At 42.4% G+C, this 25301-nt stretch overlaps 1 protein-coding gene and 2 non-coding genes across 3 annotated transcripts in view; 2 read left to right on the top strand and 1 right to left on the bottom strand.

The window, feature by feature from the left end:
- LOC145395738 (hematopoietic prostaglandin D synthase-like) overlaps nt 1–25301 on the top strand; it is a 238227-nt gene that overhangs the window by 100973 nt on the left and 111953 nt on the right. The gene's annotated exons all lie outside the window — the stretch shown is intronic.
- On the bottom strand, nt 6106–6221 carry LOC145395989 (5S ribosomal RNA). Its single transcript, XR_013896716.1, has one exon. It is a non-coding gene; the product is annotated as a 5S ribosomal RNA (ribosomal RNA).
- Nucleotides 13842–13960, top strand: LOC145395948 (5S ribosomal RNA). The gene has a single exon (XR_013896676.1). It is a non-coding gene; the product is annotated as a 5S ribosomal RNA (ribosomal RNA).

Genomic DNA, 25301 nt, shown 5'->3' with positions numbered 1-25301 from the left:
CTTTCAGTAACACTTCATCGTGAATAGCATCATGTATTGTTGATCTACTGTTATATCTCGGGATTCAAGATGGAGAGGCTTTCTCATGGCTAACACAGCGTAACTGATGTAGCCGCCACCAGGCGGCACTGGTGTAGCAGTAGCCATGTTACACCTCACCTAATGCCCACGGTTTTTGAACCGAGGTGTTCGTCGTTTTTTTTTTTTAAGAAGCTGATGATTCCGTAATATACAGTATAGTGCCATGGTCAGCTGTGCAGCTTCTGGTTGCAAAAATGGATACAGGAATTCATCAGAGATGGTATTATATTTCACAAGTAAGTAAAATACACACCTCCGCCGCCGGCGGACCAACCATCCCGCCACCCCCCACCCCACTGCCGAGCCGCAGCCCCACCACCACCCCAGGAGGACACCACGGCAGGCCAGGTCAGTTTGAGACTGACCCAGAGTGAGAAGGGCACCGGGGTGCCCCTAGCTTGAGTCCCTCTTCCTCTTAACCAACCCGACAACAACCACGCAGGAATGTGAGACAACCTTACGAACGAAGCAGCCTTCACCAGGTTCGGGGTGTGACTGCTCCAGAGACAGTCCCAAACAACACCGTGGTCACGACCACAGTACGTACCGCGGAGGGAGCGGCCACAGTACGCCCCTCAGTTACTTCCCGTTGGGCAGGCAAAACCACCACAACGGCCATAGTACATGTGGGGGAAGGAGCGGCCACAGTACGCCCTTCATCCATAGTCTCGGGTTCTCCCAGAGGAGAAGGTCCCATGCGCGGCCGGCTCTCTACCTCTTGGCTGCGTGGGATGCCCTTCCCTCTCTCCCTCCAGGTGTGGTTCCCCGGAGGTTCTGCCGTTTCAAGAGTGGTGGCGAGGTCCTGTCCCGGTCCTGCAGCTGACCCCTGGATGACACCGGCTCCTGATGGACGCCCGACAGAACAAGTGCTGCAGTCTACTCCTGATGGCGCCCGCTCTGTAGGTGACCGCAGCACCCGGTCTCCCAGGGCCAGTCAGCAGGCCCCAGAGCAGAGCCGCCCGGGCCCCACTCTCCGCCATGCCTCTGCTCCGGAGTAAGAGGCGGCAGGCCCGCCTCCTGAAGCTGTTTGGCCCCAGCATGAGGGCCACCTATCAGGTCGAGGCCCCCAGATGGGAGGGCCTCCCTGCACCCCAGTGATGAAGCAGGCCCGGGCCGTGACGCCCCTGTGGGTCGTACATTGCCTCCTGCAGAAGGGCTCTCCAGAAGGGCCCCCTCCCATGCCCAAGTGCCACCTCTGTTAGCCCAGGAACCAGGGGCATAGTGGCGACTTCAATGCACCTCCTGAGTTGCGCCTCTAAGTCTAAGCAGAAGAGACGAAAGTAAAAGTGACGGTGGAACCGTGAGAACATAATATGTGACGAACAGTGTATACCAATATGAGGGCAGAAATCAAGGGTCAGTGAGCACTAATCGTAAGACAATTGTGATATATAGAAATGCCGTGTCTATACTAGTGGCGCCCAAAAGAAGACCGAGACCAGCCAGCAGAGACAAAACTAGTGAAATAGTGTCGCTGCGGCTAAATGACAATTCCGTGTGCTATGGCTCGCGCCATATCAAGTGTATAGTAATATCGACCAACCTGACCCTTTATTCCATTCACATGTAGTGCATCCAGTTTAGTATATTAAATGACAGTTATGCCTAAAGCTGACACCTATGCCGTGCTCTAGAGACTGACAATATCTGTATATGTGACTATCATTATATTCTGCCATCGACATCACTGTTGTGTTTGTGTACACTTTGTATCAGAAAACCAACTCTGTCACCCTGTCCATTCTGTATCCAGTGTCTCTTGTTTTTGTATTGTAAGGTGTGTTGAATTAAGACAGTAGATGTGTTAAGGTATACTGCTGAGTTTTTATGCCCTGTTCCTTTGCTGGTGCTTTACTTCTCGTTCGGAAAGAGGACCCCGCTCAGTCGCGGGCGTTTTTAGGACGAGAGATCGTACTAAAAACATCCCGCATTACAGTAAGAAATATATCTTGTTGCTAATTCTAGAAGATTATTGCTCCCTTGGGTGAGGCAGGAAGATTCTTCCCCAGTATCCCTGCATGAATGAGGCCACTAACATGGGCCCATTTATCTCCAGTCTCCATGTCCTCATCTCTTCTGTTCACACTCTCTTGTAGATATTTCAATGTTTCTTCCGGCCTTTGTCAGTCTGGACATTCGGTCTCATGACATGGATATTGCCGTAAAGGGTAAGTTCTGCACTGCAGCAACTTATGGCGTTGTTATACACTCATTGGCTAAATGTACGCGATATAATTCGTTGAACTAGGCAGAAAGAAAAAAAATCATAATCCATATATATTTTTGTATTATAAGCAAAAAGTTGTTCTTCATTAATAATCACTGCTTAGTGGAAATAAGTATTTGAATTTGAATTTGTGTTGGTGTTTCAATATGGCCTCCAGAATCACACGCCCTCGGCGGAGATGGCCTCTGCATATTTTAGAGCTCAGTGATTTTACCCCATGTTATCGTGAAAAGGGTATATAAAGCCTTTTCTTTGACATTTTGTTATGTATTTTCCACATTAATATTTGTGATTTTTATACCTCATACCAGTAGTAGTAGTAGTAACTGTAGCCCTAGAGTCATCTGAAACGTGAACCCTGTGGGCTGCAGGCTGAGGATGCCGTCGTCTTCTTTACGTATCGTCTAAGTTTGTTATCCATACCATATAATTCTGATCTAAGCCTTGTATTAGTCAGTTTAGCTTTTTATATAGCAGGTCCTTTGTGCTCAATTTTACTTCATCACTACCTTCCTCTCCTATCCCTTCTTTCTCCATTCCTCCATCACCCCTTTAGCCTACTTCCCTTCCCTTCCTCTTCCTTCTCTTTCTCCACCCCTCCTCCCACTATCGCTTCTCTCTTGTTTTCCTTCCTTCACCACTTCTTTACTTTCTTTACCTACATCAGTTAATTTTGTACATAAAATAATTATTTGAAATTTCAGTGATATATGCATGAAAATCTCTGCCTAAAATTCATCAGTAGAAAATTTATATGTTCGGCTTGTGTGACGTCACTAGTCTCTAGAGGATTATGGGAGCACGAGAGGGAGAGATTCCAGGTAGGTGAGGTTAGTGGAGTATTCATTAGTTGCTGTTATTCTATTAATACTCTTCCAGTTTTTATGTCTGTGTATTTATTAGTGTCTAGTGCCATTGTTGAGAGAGAGTTGGCTGATGTAGTGTATATTTGTTAGCTGTAAAGAGGATATACGGGTGTGTGTGTGTTCACGGAGCCAAGATGTCCCGTTAAAGCCATGTAGGTTGAAGTTTTAAATCATGCGTATTTCCTTTCATCCATAAATATTTCAAACCTTGAATATGGTCCCGTTATTACCCAGGCACTGATAATAAATTAAACCAAAAAAATATGAGAGGATTTACTATTATGATGGGTATTTTGAAAGCTAAAAAGTTTACATTTTCATTAAATGGCCGGGAATCGATGTAACCAGCTGATGGTGGTGTTAAGTCTCTCAATATTTTTGTGATCCTGTGCCAGTGGAGGGCATGAGTGTGGTACTGTACTGTACAAGGGTGAGCATTATAGATTAATGATCTGGGATATTTTAGATGATACAGTATTAGGAGGTTTTGGATATTTTGAGAGTGCACGTTTTCCTAATTGCACTCAGCTAATGGTCACACAGATCATTATGCTGAATACAGAACTGAAGTAGTTTTAAGCACTTTCTCCTCAGTAAGCATCTGCATCCAGCACGAATGCTTTTTTAAATACTTCTGAAAGGAGGTTTTGGGAAGAATTTCTCAGCTTCCATCTCGCTGAATTTGTCAAAGTGACCTAACCCAACCAATCCTTTTGAAACCTAACCAATCCTCTTGAAACCTAACAACCTAACCAAGCCTTTCGAAACGTAACAACCTAACCAAGCCTTTCGAAACGTAACAACCTAACCAAGCCCTTCCAAACCTAACCTAATTGTAGCAGAGGTGTCATAGTGGATGGAACCACGCATTGGATGCCCCTACACACTCCATATTTACTAACGGCCGTATGCTTAAACACACATGGAGAGGCCCTGCATTGGTCCCTACTTTACACACTAAGAAAAGCACAAGCAAGCCCTCAATTTTTACATGGTATGCTAAGAGAACATTAAGGGAAAAGGGGGTCGTTGGTAGCCCTGCGTGACAGTTGATAAGTTGGAAGTGCTCCCGTGGGAGTCACCGTGACTATTCTCTGTCAAGACGATGTCAATCACCACCAAAACAAAATAATTTCCCATCATTTTTTTTATATATCGGCACTTATTTGTACGTATACTTTATATACTATTATAGTAATAAACTTTTCAATCAATACTTATGTTGTAAATATGATAGCGCTGGAGACAAGTCAGGTTAGGTTAGGATAAATTTGGTTAGGTTACCTTAAAACTGGTTAGGTTAGCTTAAAACAAGTTAGGATAAATAAGGCTGGGTTGAATTACAAAAATTTGCTGGGTTTGGGTAAATGAGCACTGATAAAGGGCAATTTCGCTGAAAAACTGCGTTCAAAGATGGCGTTTGTCAGTCTTCGTGCACAGGTTAGGATAAGTTTGGTTAGGTTAGTCTAAAATAGGTCAGGTAACGTTAGGAGAAATAAGGTTGAATTGTTACGAAAGTTTAGGTAAGGTTTGTTTAACCCTTTAACCGCGGGTGTTGTTTTGCTCTGACTGTCCTCTCCTGCGGGGGTTTCAGCCAAATGTAAACAAACCTTTAAACCTTAATAACTCTGCACAGAATAAAGCTAGAGAAAAAAATAAGGTACCATTAGAAAGTACTAACCTTCAGCTTTCCATTGATGTAGGTTTCATGACTTTGTTGACTTTCACAGGACGGGCAGTGCCGTTAGAAGTGAGGGGTGTAAAATCACTATTTTTCGCTCACACACCATTACCTTCGCTCATACACCACTACCAAATGCCAACCTCATTCTGATAATAATACTATAAACATATATGAACACTGCACATACGATAAACACCCACTCTGTGTTCACTGAGGCAGGTAAAAGGCACTGTAATTACCCGCACTTCACTGCCATATCATCGGTGTTGTAATCACTATTTATTGCTCACACACCATTACCAAATGCCAACCTCATTCTGATAATAATACTATAAACATATATGAACACTGCACATACGATAAACACCCACTCTGTGTTCACTAAGGCAGGTAAAAGGCACTGTAATTGCCTGCACTTCATTATCACATCAGTAGTGTTGTCACTCACACAGCTGGACAGATACTGATGCGTGTTTGGTCCGGGGTGGGGTGGGGGGCCCAGGGGGTGGGAGGTGGGGCCCCAAGGGGGGGAAGAGGGAGGTGGGGATCGGCTGGAGTGAAAGAACTTAATAGCTACTCTCCCTTGAAACAATTGGCGCACGGAAAAAACGCGGAGTATTCAAAATATTCACAAACATTCGAGAATGACACCCGCGGTTTGGTCCAGTTTTTGCAACGTCATTCTGGAATGACACCCGCGGTTAAAGGGTTAATTAGGCCTGCAAGGGTAATTTCAATTGTATATGGCGCTCTAAGATGGCATCCATCGGTCTTCGTGCACCGCAAGATAGTGGCTGTCCATGAACACCGCTTTTTAAAGCACTTTTTACCGCATTTAAAAGAAACGAAAATCATTGTAACTTGTAAACACAGTTCGAGAGTACTTGAAGAATTCCATGAAGGGCTAAAGCATGGAAAAAATGCAAAATAAGGTGAGCCTATGTCTCCTTAACGATTACCCAGAATTATGAATAGAATGCTGCTGATAAATAACTAAAAATGGTATTATAAGAAAATGGAAAAACTGTTTGCAGTGCCTGAGATTAAAACGTGATGATCCAATGCTGGCACAACGTTTCATAGTTTGGCCTATGAGCGAAGAACAGTACCTTTCTCGTTACATATATTCATTCATTCATTCATTGCCAGACGCCGTGTATCCCAGACGGGGTGGCCAAGGGCTTAGAGTTAATTGTTTTACAGGGAGGGGCACTAATCCTCCACCAACCCCACTTGACACGTAGGGATGCCAACAGCATCTGGTGTTCCCAGGCGGTCACCCATCCAAGTACTAACCAGACCCAACGTTGCTTAACTTCGCTGATCGGACGGGAAGCGGTGTACTCAACGTGGTATCATTGACTGAACGTTCTATATTCAATTAACCCTTTAACCGCGGGTATTGTTTTGGTCTGACTGTCCTCTCCCGCGGGGGTTTAAGCCAAATGTAAACAAACCTTTAAACTTTAATAACTCTGCACAGAATAAAGCTAGAGAAAAAAATAAGGTACCATTAGAAAGTACTAACCTTCAGCTTTCCATTGATGTAGGTTTCATGACCTTGTTGACTTTCACAGGACGGGCAGAGCAGTTAGAAGTGAGGGTGTAAAATCACTATTTTACGCCCACACACCAGTACCAAATGCCAACCACTCTCTCATAATAGTAATATAAACATATATGAACACTGTACATAGGATAAACACCCACTCTGTGTTCACTGAGGTAGGTAAAAGGCACTTCACCGTGCTGCGCCCGCACTTCACCCGCTCACTGATGTTTCAGGCGATCTTTTCATTATTTCTAACTTCTAATATTATTTTACATATAATATGGGCAATATACATTATATTTACACTGCACTTATTACTATATTGCGTCACTGTCGCATCACAGAATTACACAAGTGCCGCAGAATTACACGTGCCGCAGATTCTCGTATTACAATATCACTTATTATACTGGCCAATATTTATATTTTTTTCTAGGCAAAATATCCCTTATTACTACATTATCCATTATACAATTATGGGTAAAGCACGTCACTGTCGCATCACTGTATATCACTGTCACTTTCAGTAACTCTGCACAGAATAAATCTAGAGCGAAAAATAAGGTACCATTAGAAAGTACTAACCTTCGGCTTTGCAATGATGTAGGTTTCATGATTTCGTTGACTATCACTGGATGGGCAGTGCCATTAGAAGTGAGTGATCTAAAATCACTATTTTTCGCTCACACACCATTACCTTCGCTCATACACCATTACCAAATGCCAACCTCATTCTGATAATAATACTATAAACATATATGAACACTGCACATACGATAAACACCCACTCTGTGTTCACTGAGGCAGGTAAAAGGCACTGTCATTACCCGCACTTCACTGCCACATCAGCGGTGTTGTAATCACTATTTTTCGCTCACACACCATTACCAAATGCCAACCTCATTCTGATAATAATACTATAAACATATATGAACACTGCACATACGATAAACACCCACTCTGTGTTCACTGAGGCAGGTAAAAGGCACTGTAATTGCCCGCACTTCACTGCCATATCAGCGGTGTTGTAATCACTATTTTTCGCTCACAAACCATTACCAAATGCCAACTTCATTCTGATAATAATACTATAAACATATATGAACACTGCACATACGATAAACACCCACTCTGTGTTCACTGAGGCAGGTAAAAGGCACTGTAATTGCCCGCACTTCACTGCCATATCAGCGGTGTTGTAATCACTATTTTTCGCTCACACACCATTACCAAATGCCAACCTCATTCTGATAATAATACTATAAACATATATGATCACTGCACATACGATAAACACCCACTCTGTGTTCATTGAGGCAGGTAAAAGGCACTGTAATTGCCTGCACTTCATTATCACATCAGCAGTGTTGTCGCTCACACAGCTGGACAGATACTGATGCGTGTTTGGTCCGGGGTGGGGTGGGGGGCCCAGGGTGAGGGAGGTGGGGCCCCAGGGGGGGAGGAGGGAGGTGGGGGTCGGCTGGAGTGAAAGAACCTAATAGCTACTCTCCCTTGAAACAATTGGCGCACGGAAAAAATGCGGGGTATTCAAAATATTCACAAACATTCGAGAATGACCCCCGCGGTTTGGTCCAGTTTTTGCAATGTCATTCTGGAATGACACCCGCGGTTAAAGGGTTAAATCACATGGGCAACAAATAAAAGTGGTTTACACGTCAATTTTAGGATCTCGCCAACTGTTTACTACTCTTAAAAAAAATAAAAATGATAGTGCGTGTCATCCCAAGGGCAGAGACGGGCCCAAGTTTGACCTACTACTCGGTAAGGTTCAGCAGCCCACGTGTTTTAATAACCATCGATTCAGTTCCTGTGTATGTTTGCATTGCACTTTTATCAAGTTAAAATATTTTTTACATAAACTATTTACATTAATCTATGCCCTCTGGAGGTACAGAGTTACTTTGTTACGAATAATTAAATATACACTCACTTGATGTAGTGCTGCCTACTTCCTTAGCTTTTATCATTCTTTTTCTGTGCCTGCCCTCCTCTCTTCCTATTTCTCCCATCTTTCCTGTCACTTTTTATTCCTTTTCTTTCCTTTACAGGTAGCTTTACATTGAGTGACAAGCCAAATGGTTTCCTGTAGGCCAAGAAACCATTTACAACGCTGGGTGGTAACCATATAACCAAACCATATGTGCTCCCTACGTGTCAACAAGTGGGTTGGTGGAGGGTTGGTGCCCCTCCTTGTAAAACAATTAACTTAGTGTCAAATGGCCACCCTTTGTGGGATTATGGTGTCTGGCAATAGATAGAATTAAATATAGGGTTTGCAAAAGCCAAGCATTCCTCCTCTTAAAAAAATTTTGGAACAACCTCTACATATTGAGGGAAGTCTTTCCCTACTTAAACTTTTAGCATACCGTTTTGATATAGGGCCCTTAGGAAACGCCCTACATTAGCTTTAAGCATACGGCTGTAAGTGCTGAAAAGTGCGATTGTGGCGGCTGTATACAGGCTCTGTTAGCTGGTTGTAATTCCAAATAATACCACAGGTTTGTTTTCCAAATTACCCCAATGTACTCTTCCATTATAGCCTAACCTCAGGCACCTACACCTTGAGGAGAATAAAATGGGAATGACTCACTGTATCAGTCTGTACTATACACAATTTTTTTAATTTTTCACCTATCCCATTAATGCTAGCATTTTTTTTTTTTTTTTAGTTATACCTCGATATATCGGACTTCAATAGACTGGAATTGGCTCTTATAGGAATCGAGGAGCTACCAGACTAAATTCTTATATATTGGAAAACGTCTAACTAAATCAGAAAGCAGTCTGGACTGCCTGGCCATTTCAGCTATATTCACCACAGTGAGGTAAATAAGACATGTTTATTGGTGTACAGTACAGTACTGCAGTGGTAGTGAAAACAGTTTATAAAACATCCGTGCGATCCGGACTAATGTCAGTTATATCGGAAAAGGTCCGGATTAGCAGGGGGAAGTCCAGATGTCGCTTTTTTCAGAATGACTTGGGCCCCAATTAGTCTTTTATGGTGAGGTTTTACTGTATTATAGTTTTAGCCAAGAAAAAAAAATTGAGAATTTGCCTGAGAGTTGCATGAAGAGACAGGCTGACAAATGAGAATATAAAGGAACGTTGTGTGGATGTGGATGTGATAGGAAGCGTTAGAGGAACACACTGAGGTGGTTTGGCCATGTGGAGAGGATGGAGGGTGAGAGACTAACGAGGAGAGTGTATGTGAGTGAGGTAGAGGGGGGAGAGGGAGGGAGAGCCGAGTATGAGATGGTGGGAGGGAGTGGAGACGTATATGAGAGACGGGGGTGTGAGTTGGGAGAGGGGCAGTGAAATGGCAGGGAACAGGACGACGAGGAGGCAATTTGTTTGTGGCCACCCCGTGCGAGATTGAGGCGACTGGCAATAGATAGGTAGATAGAGACAGTTCTAAGACTTCTTTAGCATTTTCATTACAAATATATTTTATTTTACTCCTAAAGGTTAGGTTAGGTTTTTTTCCAAGAGAAAATAAAAATTTGCGACCAAAATGCCATTGAAGAAAAGTCTCGGAATTGTCTAAAATACTGTACTGAAAAAAACAGATCAGAATCTCGTAATTGTGTTTTTGGCTGAAACTATAATTTTATTTTGTATTTTTTTAAATACTGTATGGGAATACTGTCTGAAAATGGCACTGAAAAATTAGAAACTGTATGGTACTGTATATGGACCTAAAATTTGATAGCTGGATGTGGCAGTGCTCTGGGACCATAGACCTTCCTGTTGGCAAGATGGGGAACCCAGGTGCTGCCATGGTGTAATCTGGTTAGCTTTTTGCCCCAGAAAGAACATAAGAATCATAGAAAGAGAGGATAACTGCAGTAGGCCGGTTAGCCCATGCTAGGCAGCTCCTAGAAGAGTAACTGAACTACTAGAATGAGATAAGGACAGCAAAGAAAGCTCTCCCCTGCCCCCCAAACCCTCCAGCTGAAGCTGGCAGGAAAAAGTCAAAGAACACCACACAGTATAGAAAAACTGGCGTGGACATTTTATAGGAAAGTGTGAAAGGAGAACAGAGACTATCGTAGTGTAACCTGAAAAGGAAAAAGTGTGAATTAGTATTGGTTACAAGATTTTTTTTTTCCCTATACCCACGCCTTATTTGTCGTATGCTTATCTAGCCTATGCTTGAAACTCACAGTGGAAGAGACAGCAACTACTGTAATCCCTCCAATATCCGATGTAATAGAGCCAAAGGCAAGTCCAGGAAGTGGTTTTGTCCGGATACTGGGCCTCTGCCTCCTGGACTTGTACTTATGGACCCTAACCCAACCTAACTTTGAAAGCCACCTAAATAACTCCCTACTGGACATGCATAGCACCTATTTAAGACCCTATTGACTCAAGTAAGGGGCATAAAGCTTGAATACATGAAAAGGAGCCAGAGAATGAGGAATTAGTGTAGAAAATATTTAGCAGTGTACAGGGTACTTACAGCACGTCTGTGGCCACCGCCTCTAAGGCTCTGGCAGTGGTGAAAATGCTCTTGAAGCACGTACAGTAATCCATTGTTGTGCTGCACTTAATTCTTTACACTGTGAATTATAATTGTTTAACACTGCACTTGCTGTTCTTAATTCCCCCACGCCAGTTTCAACCGCTAGTTTGCACTCTACAGTTAATCCTGTGCACTCTAAATTCTAATTTCTTACCACTGCACAACATTGTAAATTCCCATGTGGTCTAGTGGCGAAGTATTGTAGTTTATTCACTGTTTATTCAAAAAAAGTGCACGTGGGGCATCCATTGCGATGAGCATCTACTCATGATGGTAGTTAGGCGGTAACTGGGGAAGGGGAAGGAAGATCATGAGGCCGGCGGCCATGTGTAAACATAGCTGTTTGGTGCCATGCGCCAATTTCAGAGTATGGTTGGGAAAAAATTTGGATTTGTTTATTTATTTTTTTTGGCCATTTTTGGGTTCCGAAGGTCCAGGCCCAAAATGTCTGGGTAGTGAGTGTCCAGTTAGTGGGTGTCCGGATAATAAAGGGATTACTACTAGGTCGTTTATTCCATTTATCCACTATTAGCAAACCAATTTCTACCTATTTCCTTATTGAAACGGAATATTTCTGGTTTGAAACCGTTACTTCTAGTTCTATCCTGTATGCCCACTTTAAGTACCTTGCCAGTATCTCCTTTATTTATACCCTTCATCCACTTACACACCTCAATTAAGTCTCCCCTTACTCTGTGCTGCTCTAATGAGTGCAGACGTCTTTTCAGTCTGTCTTCATACGATAGGTTCCGAAAATTATGTATCATTTTTGTCGTTCTTCTCTGTACATGTTCTAAAGAGTTCATATACATTCTATAGTAAGGACACCAAAATTGTACTGCATAGTCAAAATATGGCCTTACTAATCTTAGGTAAAGGTGCAGTAATACTTTTGATGACCTATTGCTCACGGTTCTCAAAATAAATCCAAGGACCCTCTTTGCTTTATTTCTCACATTAATACACTGTTGCTTTGGTTTGAGGTCGTTACTAACCATAACTCCTAGATCTCTTGCATTTCAGTTAGCTAATTTCTTTATCTAAGCTGTATTTAGTATCTCCAGTGGTCTTGCCTACATTAATACTTTACATTTTTCAACATTAAAGTCCATTTGCCATGTTTTAGACCATTTGGACAATATATCTAGGTCCTTTTGTAAGTTATGGCAATCGTCAGTCGAGTTAATGATACGCCTTATATTTGTATCGTCGGCAAATTTGCTGATGCTGCTAGTGATTCCTAAGTTTGGATCATTTATATATATCATAAATAAACTATGCTTCTCATGGGGCAATGTAGGATTGGATGATGGATGGATAAGGGACCGAGTACTGAACCTTGTGGTACACTGCTAGTTACTAATCCCCAATCCGACTTAGTTCCATTATACTTTCTGCTTTCGTCCTTTCAGCCAGGATTTTATCCATTTTAAGATATCATCGTCTATACCGTGTGCCCGAACCTTTTAATTAACCATTCATGTGGGACCATATCAAAAGCTTTATTAAAGTCCAGATAAATAACATTGTAAGCTTTATCACTATCTACTGCTCATAGACCTCCGAGAAGAGGTGGAGGTGCGGTTTTAAGTCCTGCTGGTGGTTGCCTAGTATTTTTGTGGCCTTTCCAAGCAATCCCTGTTTTGTTACCACACATACTGTATATGGTGCTTTACATCATTACATTCAGTATTACCAGTAAATCAGTTAGATTTTTTTTTTTTTTTCCCCACCAGGTGCAAAGCAGATTTTCCTAAGGCTGCAGTTTCTGATTTAGTGGAAATTGGAACCAGTACTACAATACTGTACTGGAATTATGACCACTGTGTAATGGCAGCATGTTTTCATTGCAGACCACAGATGCTGCCACCCCAGTTTTCCTCGAGAAAGATGAGACTGCAGTTTCAGACTAATGGTAACTATTTTTTTGCTCTAATAAGTCTACCCGAACATAACCAGACTAACCTAATCCGGTCTAAACCTAACCACTGTAACCTAAGGCCAACCTGATCTAATCTAAACTAACTAACTACATAATTATCAGAAACTGCAGTTCTGTAACACCAGCAAGACATGCCCATTCATCGTTCCAGCTGTAGTTTAAATAGAGAAGTTCTGTGTTTAGAACACACAGAAATTCTTCAGCGGAAAAATTGTAGAACATAAAGACGAGTAGAATTTTTTTTTTTTTTTTTAGATGTAGTACTAGACTCTTATAACACATTCTTTCATTGAAATATGTGAAATGCATTTGCAGGTTTTCAAATTGTTGTTTTTCAGATTTATTGATATGGTAATTATATACGGGTTGTAAGAGACAGGTGCATATGTACAAAGATTTTTTTTTTTTTTTTTTTTTTTTTTTTTGTGTCCGACTCTGGGCATAGGCTTCACAGCCTGCTATCAAGGCCCAGCAGTCCTCCTACACACCATACACCTCTACATGTCACCACTTCGGCGCTAACACCCACCGTCCATATTGAATACATGCTAGGGCTGTCTCATACAGGACTGGTGTATTGGTATTAGCGGGGGTATTTTTACGACATGTCGGCGGGTCTTCTGGTAGATCAGTAAAGCCTGATTTAATGAAATTCAAATCCTTAAACTGTTCCCTGCCCCAGCTGGGATTTGAACCTGGGTCCGTTAGGACCGCACGCCACCTCTCTACCGGTTGAGCCACCGCCTCCCCCATATGCCAGCGTCTGTTCTTGGTTTTCCACTGTTCTTCCTCAAACAGTTTGTACATCACAGTAGACCCACAGACTCACATTTGTAGGATGAACCTCTCTAGTCATGCTGCTTAGTCATGACTTTTTAAAATTAATGTTACGGTAAATCCACAGCATAGTTACCAAAAGGCATAATAAATTGGTATAATTGATGCCAACGGCCATGCCACGTTGAGTACACCGCTTCCCGTTCGATCAGCGAAGTTAAGCAACGTTGGGTCTGGTTAGTACTTGGATGGGTGACCGCCTGGGAACACCAGATGCTGTTGGCATCCCTACGTCAAGTGGGGTTGGTGGAGGATTAGTGCCCCTCCCTGTAAAACAATTAACTCTAAGCCCTTGGCCACCCTGTCTGGGATACATGGCGTCTGGCAATGAATGAATGAATGAATAATTGATGTTTGATTTTGTTGAATAACAGGCTTCTGTATAATGTTTTGTAAGAGCATTTTAGAGGTGCAGTACAATATAAACTGTAAATAATATATGATACTATAACGGAAAGCCTGCGAAATCTGAATAGGAGTAAATATGAGTGAGAGTGGTGTACCGCACCCTACTGGCATACCAACCAATGGAGGACTTATGGAAATCATCTGCCACCAGATGTCTCACTGTTAACAGCTTCTCTGTCCCGAGCACATGTTCAGTTACCGGGATTTTTCTCTCGATGTGAGAACCTGTTAGGCAAAATACAGGCAAACCCCGATTCACGATACCCATAGATGCGATGCGCCAGAGTGGTGATGGGGGTAGAAATACCACCCTACCCAACCTGTCGTAGATCTACCCCTGGTTTTGCGATGGGTTTTGATTTTTTTTTTTTACTGGTTTTGATGGTAGACTTTAATTTTGTGTTTAGGTTGATTTATAAACTGTTTTTAGACTTAGATTAATGTGTTTTAGTTGTAGGTGGAGTGAACACCGTCATTTGGAGTACTGATTCTCGCCCATCAGACGAGATACAAAACAGTGTGGACAACTAGGCGACTCAGCAAAGAATATTTCGTTTGACCATTGAACTGTCCTCTAACCTGTCATAGAATACATAATAATAATTTAAGATAAATATTAATAATAATGAAAACCTTTTAGAGTAAATATTTCATGCATTGATGAAAGCTGTGACCGATAAATTATGTGTTTACATTAGGGCTGTTCAAGGAAAACACTTTGAAAATACAAAGGAATATCTAAATAGATGTTGGAAAATAAGAGCAAAGAAAATAAAGAATCTCAGCAACCAGGACAGAAGCTAAAACAGCATAAAGAGGGGCAGTCGAAAAGGCTATCCCGATCACATCATCAATTGACAAATCATGTGTTTACATTCTGGTTGTTCAAGGGAAAATTCTTTGAAAATACAAAGGAATTTCTAAATAAATGTTAGAAAATAAAGGAGCTCAGCAAACAGAACAGTAACAAAAGTGACATTAACACGTTACCTGCGTTTCGGCAATATGGGTTCTCTCCCAGGCCATGTTTCACTTCAGAATTCTCTTCCACCAGTCTGTATGGAGCTATCACAGCGAGAGGATTTATGTCGCTTTACTGAGTACTAATGAGGGATATACCTTCATAAAAGTAGTGCATCACTGGTGGCCCAACATGGGGTATGCTGATATTTTCTTCTCATATTGCATGATGCACCACCGGTGGATCACTGAGGTAGTGTACTACTTTGGCCCAGGTAGTGCAGTCTCCCCTCACCCTTACCTGGCGCTTCCTTTCTCTTTGGTTTGTTACCATCTCATTCTGTTGCGAATTTCCAGGTGGCACTTAGCTATTTAGGTAGTTGAAGGAAATCCAAGCAAAGGTCCAACACTACCTTTTTTTTTATTATTATTCTGTTACTTGTTCATTTTTCCTCCTTATCTCTTCACCAGCCTTCTAAAGGTTTTTTTTTGTATCGCTGAAGACAGTTTCTTGCAACCAGGCATATTGATGGCTGGGTACGTTGAATGCCGTAATAGTACTGTAATCATCAGTATCCAGCCAGGGATAATTACAAGTATTGATTATAATTAATCATTTATAAGTATAAAAAAGTCTAATAACCAGAAACATCCAGCACTTTTTTTTTTTTCCCTAACAAGTAAATGGAGAACTTCAAAACAAGAGTGGTTACTCCATTTTTTTCTTCCAGTAAAAAATCACAAATATTTATCATTAGTAAATATACTTTGTTTGTTTTCAAGAAAAGTGTATTTGCTGGCCCCTAGTTCTGCAGCACAGGGCTGTTTTTCAATGTTTTTGTGCAATTAATAGTATTGTTTGACATCTAAATGAAATGTAATAGTCACTACTGGCAGTCTGATACATATTCTTTAACTAAATAGGAATTTCTCTAATCTCATATCATTATCCTGCTCAACGTGTCTTCTACTGGAGAAGCAGCAACAAAAAATCTGCCCAGGCAATATTCGTGATGGTGAAATACATGAAAAAGTGAAAACAAATTATTACTCATTATTGCACCATCAGTGTATCAACACGCTAGGAAAGAAGACATCAAAAGGTACACCAGTGGCTCAGCACGCGGGTAACGTGTTAAGAGGGGCCGTTGAAAAGGCCATCCTGTTCGCATCATCGATTACATTGCCCATCAATAGAATTCCTCATCAAAACCGTCAACGAATCTCCGTCACAGCAGTTCATACTTTGGACAATTCTTTGTCATTCATACATTATTGTTATGCATAACAGATGTTTATTTAAATGTCCCGAGACCGTCTGGTGGTGGGATTATACACAGTGCTGCTGCTACTTCTCTATCGACTTTCAATACGAGTCGAAGATCGCATTAACCAGTGACTTGCCCGGATACAGATGAGATGGGCACTGGTTTTAGGCTTAGGTTAACTACTTTTACAGCTGTTCGGCCATTCAGATTGGCTTTAAGCTTCTATTTGGACTTATTTGGGTGGGTTTAGGGCTTAAATGGGGGGGGGGGACCCAAGGCTCAAAAATGCATCCCTGTACTTCACATGTTAAATCAACCCAGAGATACGATACCCTACCTAGCGATGGGTTTTTACTTATACAACTGCATTGTTCAACTGGGGTATGCCTGTACCATCTACGCAATTGACGTACAGTAATCCCTCCAAGACCTGATGTAATAGAGCCAAAGCAATGTCCGGGACATGGTCTTGTCCGGGACTTGGGAAAAATGCGCCTGGACAGGTACTTATAGACCCCAACCCAGCCTAACTTTGAGAGCCACCTAAATAACTCCCTACCGGATATGCATGGCACCTATTTAAGACCCTGTGCACACAAATGAGGGACAGAAACCATAAATGAAAAGGAATCAGAATGGGAAACCAGAAGTAAGGAAAATATTTAGCAGTGGCCGTCGCGAAGATTAACCCGCCTACTCTCAGGCTATGACAGTGGTGAAGGTGCACTTGAAGCACGTACAGTAATTCAGTTTTGCATTGCACTTAATCCTTTGCTCTCTGAATTCTGATTTCTGAACACTGCACATTTTGTTCTTATTTGCGCTGCGCTTGAAACATGCCAGTGTTGCACTCTGCACGTAATCCTTTGGACTCTGAATTCTAATTTCTTGACAATGCACAACACTAAATTCCCATGTGGTTTAGTGGTGAGTTATTGCAGTTTATTCACTGTCAGAGCCAGAGAGTAGGTGTTGCAGGTGGCCGAGGGGCGGGTTGCTTGGACGTGGTGATGGGCTACCCACTGCAGACGACTCTGAAAATTACCACAAACTCACATCCAGTGGAGACTCCACCATGGCCGATGTGCTGGGCTGTGGCTCAGAGGTATATGGGAGGTCTTTGTGAGGCAGCAGTGTGGAGCCAAGGCTGGGCATGGCAGGGGTCACAGGCTTGAAAAAATTGTCAGTGGTTGATTGACGAAAGGTATGGTGATTCTGGCAATTAATGATGCGCTGCCTAAAAGCGCACACTTCCTCTGCAAGTCCCATGGTCCCCATCTCCCTGTTGCAGTCCGGGTGTTCAAGGTAGTCCAGAACAAACTCGACGTGCTCCCGGAGTGCGCTCAGCTTGGGGATGGCTGGGGTAGTGGCTTGCTGAGAGGAGTTCGCATCATCGTCGCTCTCCGTCGGAATCTTCAAGCTGGGAACCTGTACTGGCAAGAGAAGATGCTATGTCGATGTCAGACATGATCTGATACCCAGGATCGCCCTCATCATCATCCAAACGCTCATGCACTTCGTCCACATCAACCTTATCGCCAGCTACATGAAGACACGCATGGAAGTCATCCACGTCAACACCTATAGAAAGTCGTGCACCACATCGGCTCTGAGAAGCAGACGAGTCCAACCACCTTCCAGAGTCTTGACAGGGACTTCCCTCCATGCACTGGCCCAGTTATAGATGGCTGACTTGAGGTTGTAGCGATGAAGGTTTTCCAAAGTCTGCTGGCGTTGCGTGTCCCGTCCCTCCCTGCGCTCGTCCTCGTCCTTGAGAACAACCATCACCTCGTCCAGGAACTTCCAGTTGTACAGCCTCTTTGTTGCCTCAGTCACTCCTTGGTCCATTGGTTGGATGAGAGCAGTCGTATTAAGTGTTAAGAACAAGAACCTAATGTGGCCATTCTCAGCCACCAACTCTACATCGGATGGATGTGCAGGTGCAATGTCCAAGAGGAGGAGAGCCTTTACCTGGTCACACGGGATTCCCAGTGTCTTCGTCTGATGATGGATGACCTTGACGAAGTGCCAGTGAAACCAGTCTTTAACCCTTTAAGTCTGGGTTGGGTCTTAAGACAGGTTCTCTTGATGGATACCAGGTCGGGACTTATGAGTAAAAGAGCCTCAGGTGATGGGTGACATCATTTGATACCCTCCACTTCCATGTTGCACTTAGAGTGGTCTGGGCTTTGACGTCATATGTAAACAAACCTTTTGGTACAAATGTACCGTTTTTCACATTTTATGCTCAAATAATTACCTAAAAATGACTCGTAAATCATAACATAATTTTCTACTAACAAATTTATGCCTAAAATGCTTAAAAAATATGCTATAATAACAGTACATGTGGCCGATTTTTTTTCATGTCTGCACACACGCAGGGTTAAGGCAACATGATTGTGTTTATCATGGAGTTAGAGGGAAATCTTCATTTTTCGCCCTCAACGCAGGCTTCAGATGATTTGACAGAACTGAACAGCAACATGGAGAACTCTGAAGTGACTAGTAGACTCAGTGAAGAGAGGGAAGTGCATGGCATCACCGATTTTGAAGGATTTCAGCCAGTGACACAAACTCCCATCAACCTTTGGGGTATCAGTGAGTAGTATTGGTGTGAAACGTAAGTTATCGCCAGGTTTGGAGTACGATAGTGATGACCAGGAGAGTGGTAGTGACAGTGAGGGGATGGCAGACAGTGACAGTGATGGATTTATTCCCGTGAGTGACAAGAGTGATGATGATTCTGACCTAAGTGATGATGAAGATGCTGGTGATGACCCCAGGGTGTGTGACCCTCCCTGTAGGCCTGGTGGTTCTGGTTGTGCTGATGGATCTGGGTTTATCCGGGCAAATGGTGATAGAGTCATACCAAATTGCTATACAGTAGATTTGATGCAACTCACAGTGGAGTGACAAGGGCTGCTGGTGTAGACAAAAACAGTTTGGAAATGGAGTATTTTCTCCTGTTTTTTGATGGTGAAATTCTAGATTATTTGTTTTGAAAAAAATTGTACACAGAAGCAAAAAATAAGTTTTTCTAATAATGAAAGAATGTTCTGTTCAAAATATAAGAACAAGAAGAAAAGTTTTGTTGAATGAGGGGAAATAAGTTCTGTTCTGATTACTCTTGGCATAAGTAAAGTTCAAAAGCTGAAATTACAATTTTTTGAATATGGAAACAAGTTCTGTTTTGAAAATAATTGTACGCAAAAGCAAGAAATAAGTTTTTCTAATAAGAAAAGAATGTTCTGTTCAAACTATAAGTGAAAACAACAGATGGAAAAAAGTTGTGTTTATTTATGTTCTGTGGCTTCCTCATGGATTATCCATACTGCATTCATCGGATGTACCTTCAGTAATGGGTAGGTAAAATATATTTATTTTATTATTTTTATTGATATTTCATCATTATCCATCATTCCAGACACATAAATCATAAAAATATGACCTCAAGTTTTCCTGAAACTGTTGCCTCCGGGGCATATCTGTGGATTCCGAATTGCCTCGCAGAGGGGTTAACCCCTTAACCGCAGGGTGTCACTTTCGTGACACTTGGGAGCAAGGGATCATACCACGGGGCATCACTTTTGCGATTCTGTGTTATTTTGAATTCCCCCGGGCTTTCAAGTGGTGGCTTGTATCGTCTATCAGTACTACCAATGTCCAACACTAGTCAGCACTCCTAGTCTCATCTGTACTCCCATCCATTGTTGACAATTTAGCCATTTCTCCCCGTTCTTGACTCCCCTCCCTACCTTCCCTCCATTACCCTCTCCTCTTGCCTGCCCGGCCGTGCTACGCTAAGTAAATCTTCCCTGGAATTTTCTACTGATTTCATCCATTGAAATAAGCTCTATGCCCTATTCTTATACCAAATAGTATATACCAAAAAGAAATAAGGTAAGTGAGATTGCCATACACCTGGAATTGGCTAATTATCACCTGACAACACCTCACGTGCACTTGTTCGCTAATTTTTGCTGTTTATTTCCCCTTGAAATATGCTGTATAATCTATTTTCGTAATATACATATAAGGAGGGAAGGGAGAAGCCTAAGTGATATTTACATTCACCTGGAACTACCTAATTTAAAATGTATTGTCTAGATTTCCTGCCAATCATTTCACTGCTATATATTAGCAGCTGTCAAGAGGCTGACGTTGGCAGTAATGCATTTCCCTAGGTAGGCCGCCCCGGCCCACTCCTATCAGTTCACTGTCATCATCCAAGGTGAAGGTACGTCTGTTTGCTCCCGCTAACTTCAGCCACTTTTTACCCCCATGCAAAGGGCCCTGTGACCTTTACCCCCTACTAAACCTCGTGTGGAAAGAGGTAAAGGGTTGACAATTGAGAGTGACTACGATCTTTCTGTTGAGTAAAACAGTGCAAGTGGAATTGTAAATAATGTGTAAACAGCAAATGAATGCAATGAATGTAAATATAAGTGAACAGTGGAAAACAGTTTTATAAGTTACTTCAAGTGACAGTGCATAACAGTGTAAATAAAATAGAAATGTAAATAATGTAAGTAAAATAGAGAACGTAAATAGAAATGTAAATGAGTAGTATTATAAGAATACCAGTATATATACTAGGAGTAATGAAAGTGAAAGTTTCACTCCAGCATGTATGAATACTATGAGGTATGAGAGTGAAGGTGAAAGTGACATTCACTCTCAATGCTAGTATACAGGACGAGAAAGTGAATGCTGCGTATTTTACTGAAAGAAATTGAATGCCTACAGTGACAATAAACTACTAGTACTGAAGGAAACTTATGGATAAAGACTGTAAATATATATGTGTTATATAGTAATAGAAATATAACCTGTGAGTGTTTTTATGAATAATAAATGACACCACCAGCGGCGACCTAGCGCAAGTGGGAAGGTCATACGCCCTCGTAATTTTCATTGCTTTCAGTGTTTTTTTTTTTTTTGGAATATGGATTCCAAACTATTTGAGAATCATAGAATAGTGTTTCTAGTGATAATATCAGGCTGTGGTAATCATATTACGGGTAGTCGGGAAGTGTAAAGTGGAGACTTCGTTACCCAACTTCAGAGGTCTCCACAAGTCCTACGGTACTCGACGAAGGCTCAACAAACACCCCAGGAGAAAGCTGAAGGTATGTGCCATAAGCATATGTGATTTTAATATTATAGGACTAATAACTGATTTTTGGCAAATAATTTTAGAGAGTCTGTCGGAGCGCGAATATGCTCGCGGGTGCCGCAAGAAAAAGCAAATCAAGCTCACGGTTAAAGGGTTAAAGATCTTGGCTGTGAACCAAGCCTTTACAGGATGGTACCAAACAACAGGAAGGACATCCATCAACCCACAAAGGCACAGAGGTTGTTTTGCATGGCCAACAATAATGGGCTTGAGCTGGTGCATGCTGTTAGCTTTGACACAACACAAAGCAGATATCCGCTGCTTGGAGGGCTTGCTTCCAGGTACTCGCTTTTCCATCTTCTCTGCTACGGTGTTCGTTGGCAACAAGTGATAGAATAGGCCAGTTTCATCAATGTTGTAGACTTTACCGGGAGTGAGGCCCACCCTGTCGATCAAGCCCTTCACCTTCTCCCGAAACTCTTCTTCTCCCTCCTCCTCGGCATCCAAAGGTTCACCATGGGCCTTACGGTTGGTAAGCCTATGTTGTAGTTTGAAAGCAAAGAGCCACCTTTCGGGTGCCTTGAAGCCTGGGGAGCCGTGGAGCCTTGCGAACTTCTCAGCGGTAGCCTTCAGCTCCACGCCACGCACCAGCACACCAGCTTGTTGTTGGCGATACCAAATCAACGTGGAGCGGTCGACTTCTGCAAACCTGGGAGGGTACATAACCCGTCACGTCCCGAGGTTTTCCACCCCTCCGACATCCCCCAGTCCCGAGCCTTTTTTTTGGCTCAAACTTCCGCTTAGGTTGAGAAACGAAGGAAAATCACGAAGAAAGGGCTTACCGCGGTCTATAAGTGGTCCAAACAGGTGAGGTCCCCCGAGCCAGGTAGCGTCTTCTGTAATGGACGTGCCAGGCGCTCACGTTTTCTATGGTAAGGAATACTGGGAGAAACAACACACAACACCTCTATATTTATTGAATTTGAACTAATAAACAATAACTAACAATATAATGGATTTCAGACACATATATGAAAAATAAGCATTGTACCATCGCGCGAGCATAGCGAGTTTGATCCGAGTTGTAACATGCTATATGCTAAGTTTCTTGTATGAGTTAACCTATCATTTTTTCTACTTGTATACTTCTGTTTCAGTGACATTTTACCAATTACAACTGTTTGTAAGTGTTTTCAGATGTTTTCATTCATTATGTTGACATGCAGCATAAGTCTAGCGCACATCAGCTTAGTAAGCGCACTCGCTATGACTCGTATTTCAACATACCCAATTGTTTTATCACTTTCCTATTATTTTTCCCTTTACATAGAACCTTTCCTCCACCACTGTAAATGTTTTCAATTATTTTCATTCATTACGAGGGCATTTAGCGATATGTTGGCGCATATTCACGTAGCAACCACGATCTCAAACACTTGTGTTTCATCATCTACTTTATTTATTCACTCCAATTATAATTTCCCACTTACATTACACACGTTTACACCCCTATACTGCACTGTACTTACTGGCATTATTTATTCAAGTGAGCGTGAGAATATCGCATGAAAATACCCTCGCAATGAATGTTTCGACCAACATAATACTCACACACTTATATACTAATTCTTCACATATATTACACACTTTACCACTTGTTGACTTCTATTTTCACTATTACGGGCCTTATTCATTCAACTGAGCGTCAGGATATCGCATCTCTATACACACGCAATGAATATTTGATTTAGAATATATTTCAGCACTTACAATAATTTGAACTTATATTATACCCGTAAGCATTTCCAATAATAATAATTATATAATATCGGGCCGTATTTATTGCACTGAGCGACAGAATATCGCATCATAAAACTCTCGCTATGTATGTTTCCACTTACAGCATATTTATACACTTACAGTCGTTCTATTTTATGAAGGCAGTTTGGGTGGTTGAAAAGATTAGGAGAAATACACTGAGGTGGTTTGGACATGTGGAGAGGATGGAGAATGAAAGACTGACTAAGAGGGTGTATGTAGGTGAGGTGGAGGGAGGGAGAGGGAGGGGTAGACCGAGGATGAGGTGGAGGGATGGAGTTGAGAGGTATATGAGGGAGGGGGGGGTGAGTTGGGGGGAGGGGAGTCAAATGGTGGGTGACAGAGTGACTTGGAGGCGTTTTGTCTGCGGCCACCCTTTGCGGGATTAGGGCGTCGGGCTATAGATAGATAGATAGATAGTTTGGGTGGGGTCTCCTAAGACCTCACACCACAGCTCTGTTGCCACATCACCGCCGCCACACGCGTGTAATTACTCCTGCTCACCTCTTGCTCCCACTCTCCTATTTTAAGGTTGTAACTACTTATAATGAATTTTAAATACTCTGTATAGATGTAATTAAAAAAAAAAATATAGTATAGTATAAATCCGGTAAGATTTGTCAGCGTTGGTTTTGCGACGTTGTCAGGTGGAGTGACACGAGAGATGCCCTTGTGTGTGCGAGTCATACTCTGTCAGTCTCCCGGCATGGAAGCTTGCCCATTAAAATTCAAAACGAGAGAAAAAATAAAGAAAATAAAAACAGAGGTAGTTAATATAAATATAAATATGAGAGAGAGAGAGAGAGAGAGAGAGAAGCACGTGTGTGGTGGCGATGTGGCAACAAAGCTAGCAGTGTGAGGTCTTAGGAGGCCCCACCCAAACTGCCTTCATGAAATAGAACGACTGTACATACATTTTTTGCACTTATGTTATACCCGTATGCACTTTATACTAATATTTGGAGATCAACATGACTGATAATTTCACTGAGTGTCTGTCTGTCGCATTTACCTCATAGTTTCAGTGTCCTGTTGCATTCACACCATATCAGAATTGAATCTAAGTGTGATATTCGCTGAAACATGGGTGAATACAGAGACCTACGTCACACTCCACACACTCATAGCGGGTGTCCTTCCTCTGTGTCGTGTCTCACCCGGGAATTGCTGCACACGTGACACTGCGTTGGGGCCTAGGTCTGTTTGGCTGGGGAGGGATAGGAGTGGGGAAATGGTGGCCGGATATTCTCAGGGGAGTTTGTGCAATAGGGGCAGTGCGGGTGCGATGTTGGGGCCTTTCTATAGCATACCGTGCAAACATTTCTCTCGTGAGCTCCCTCACAAACCCTTCAAAGGTTTCCTGAACTCCTGTTGTCATGGCGTGAAGGTGGTGGCAATTCAGAGCAGTGATGTCTAGCAAGTGAAAGAACAGTTTCTTATACCACTTCATCGTGGTCCTGGCACACTCTACCGTCGATATCATGGAGTCTGACTGGTCCACGAGGCGCATGTTTATGTACAGTCCATGACACACTCAGGTTTCCAAATACGACGCCTGTTCTCGCTACGGTAATCAACTGAATCAGTACGGTGCATCAAGGGGCGGTGAACCGTTGACAATAGGCTTACCTCTCTATTGTGATTCCACACATTTGCGAGGATGTTGTTGGCTTTGAAGAAGACAACCTCATTCCTTGCAAGTTTCCGCCCTACCTTGGCCATGTGACGCCGGTTCACCTTCACGGTTCCACAGACTCCAGTTTCATGTGTGTGAAGATAACGAGCGAGAAGAGGGCTAATGTACTAATTGTCCAGGTAGAGGACGTGACCACGATGAAGGTAGTCTTCTATCATCGTCTTTACCACTGATCCCGACAGTCCAATACTTCGATCTTCTATTATGTCTGTCTGTGCACCGGTGTACAAGACTATGTCTTGCACGTATCCAGTCCTACAGTCGCACATAACAAAGATCTTGAACCCAAAACTGTGC

This window comes from Coenobita brevimanus, chromosome 33 (assembly GCF_032717465.1).
Source record: "Coenobita brevimanus isolate Jiangsu-jjx chromosome 33, ASM3271746v2, whole genome shotgun sequence".
Classification (NCBI taxonomy): Eukaryota; Metazoa; Arthropoda; class Malacostraca; order Decapoda; family Coenobitidae; genus Coenobita; species Coenobita brevimanus.
This window is presented reverse-complemented; position numbering and strand designations above follow the sequence as displayed.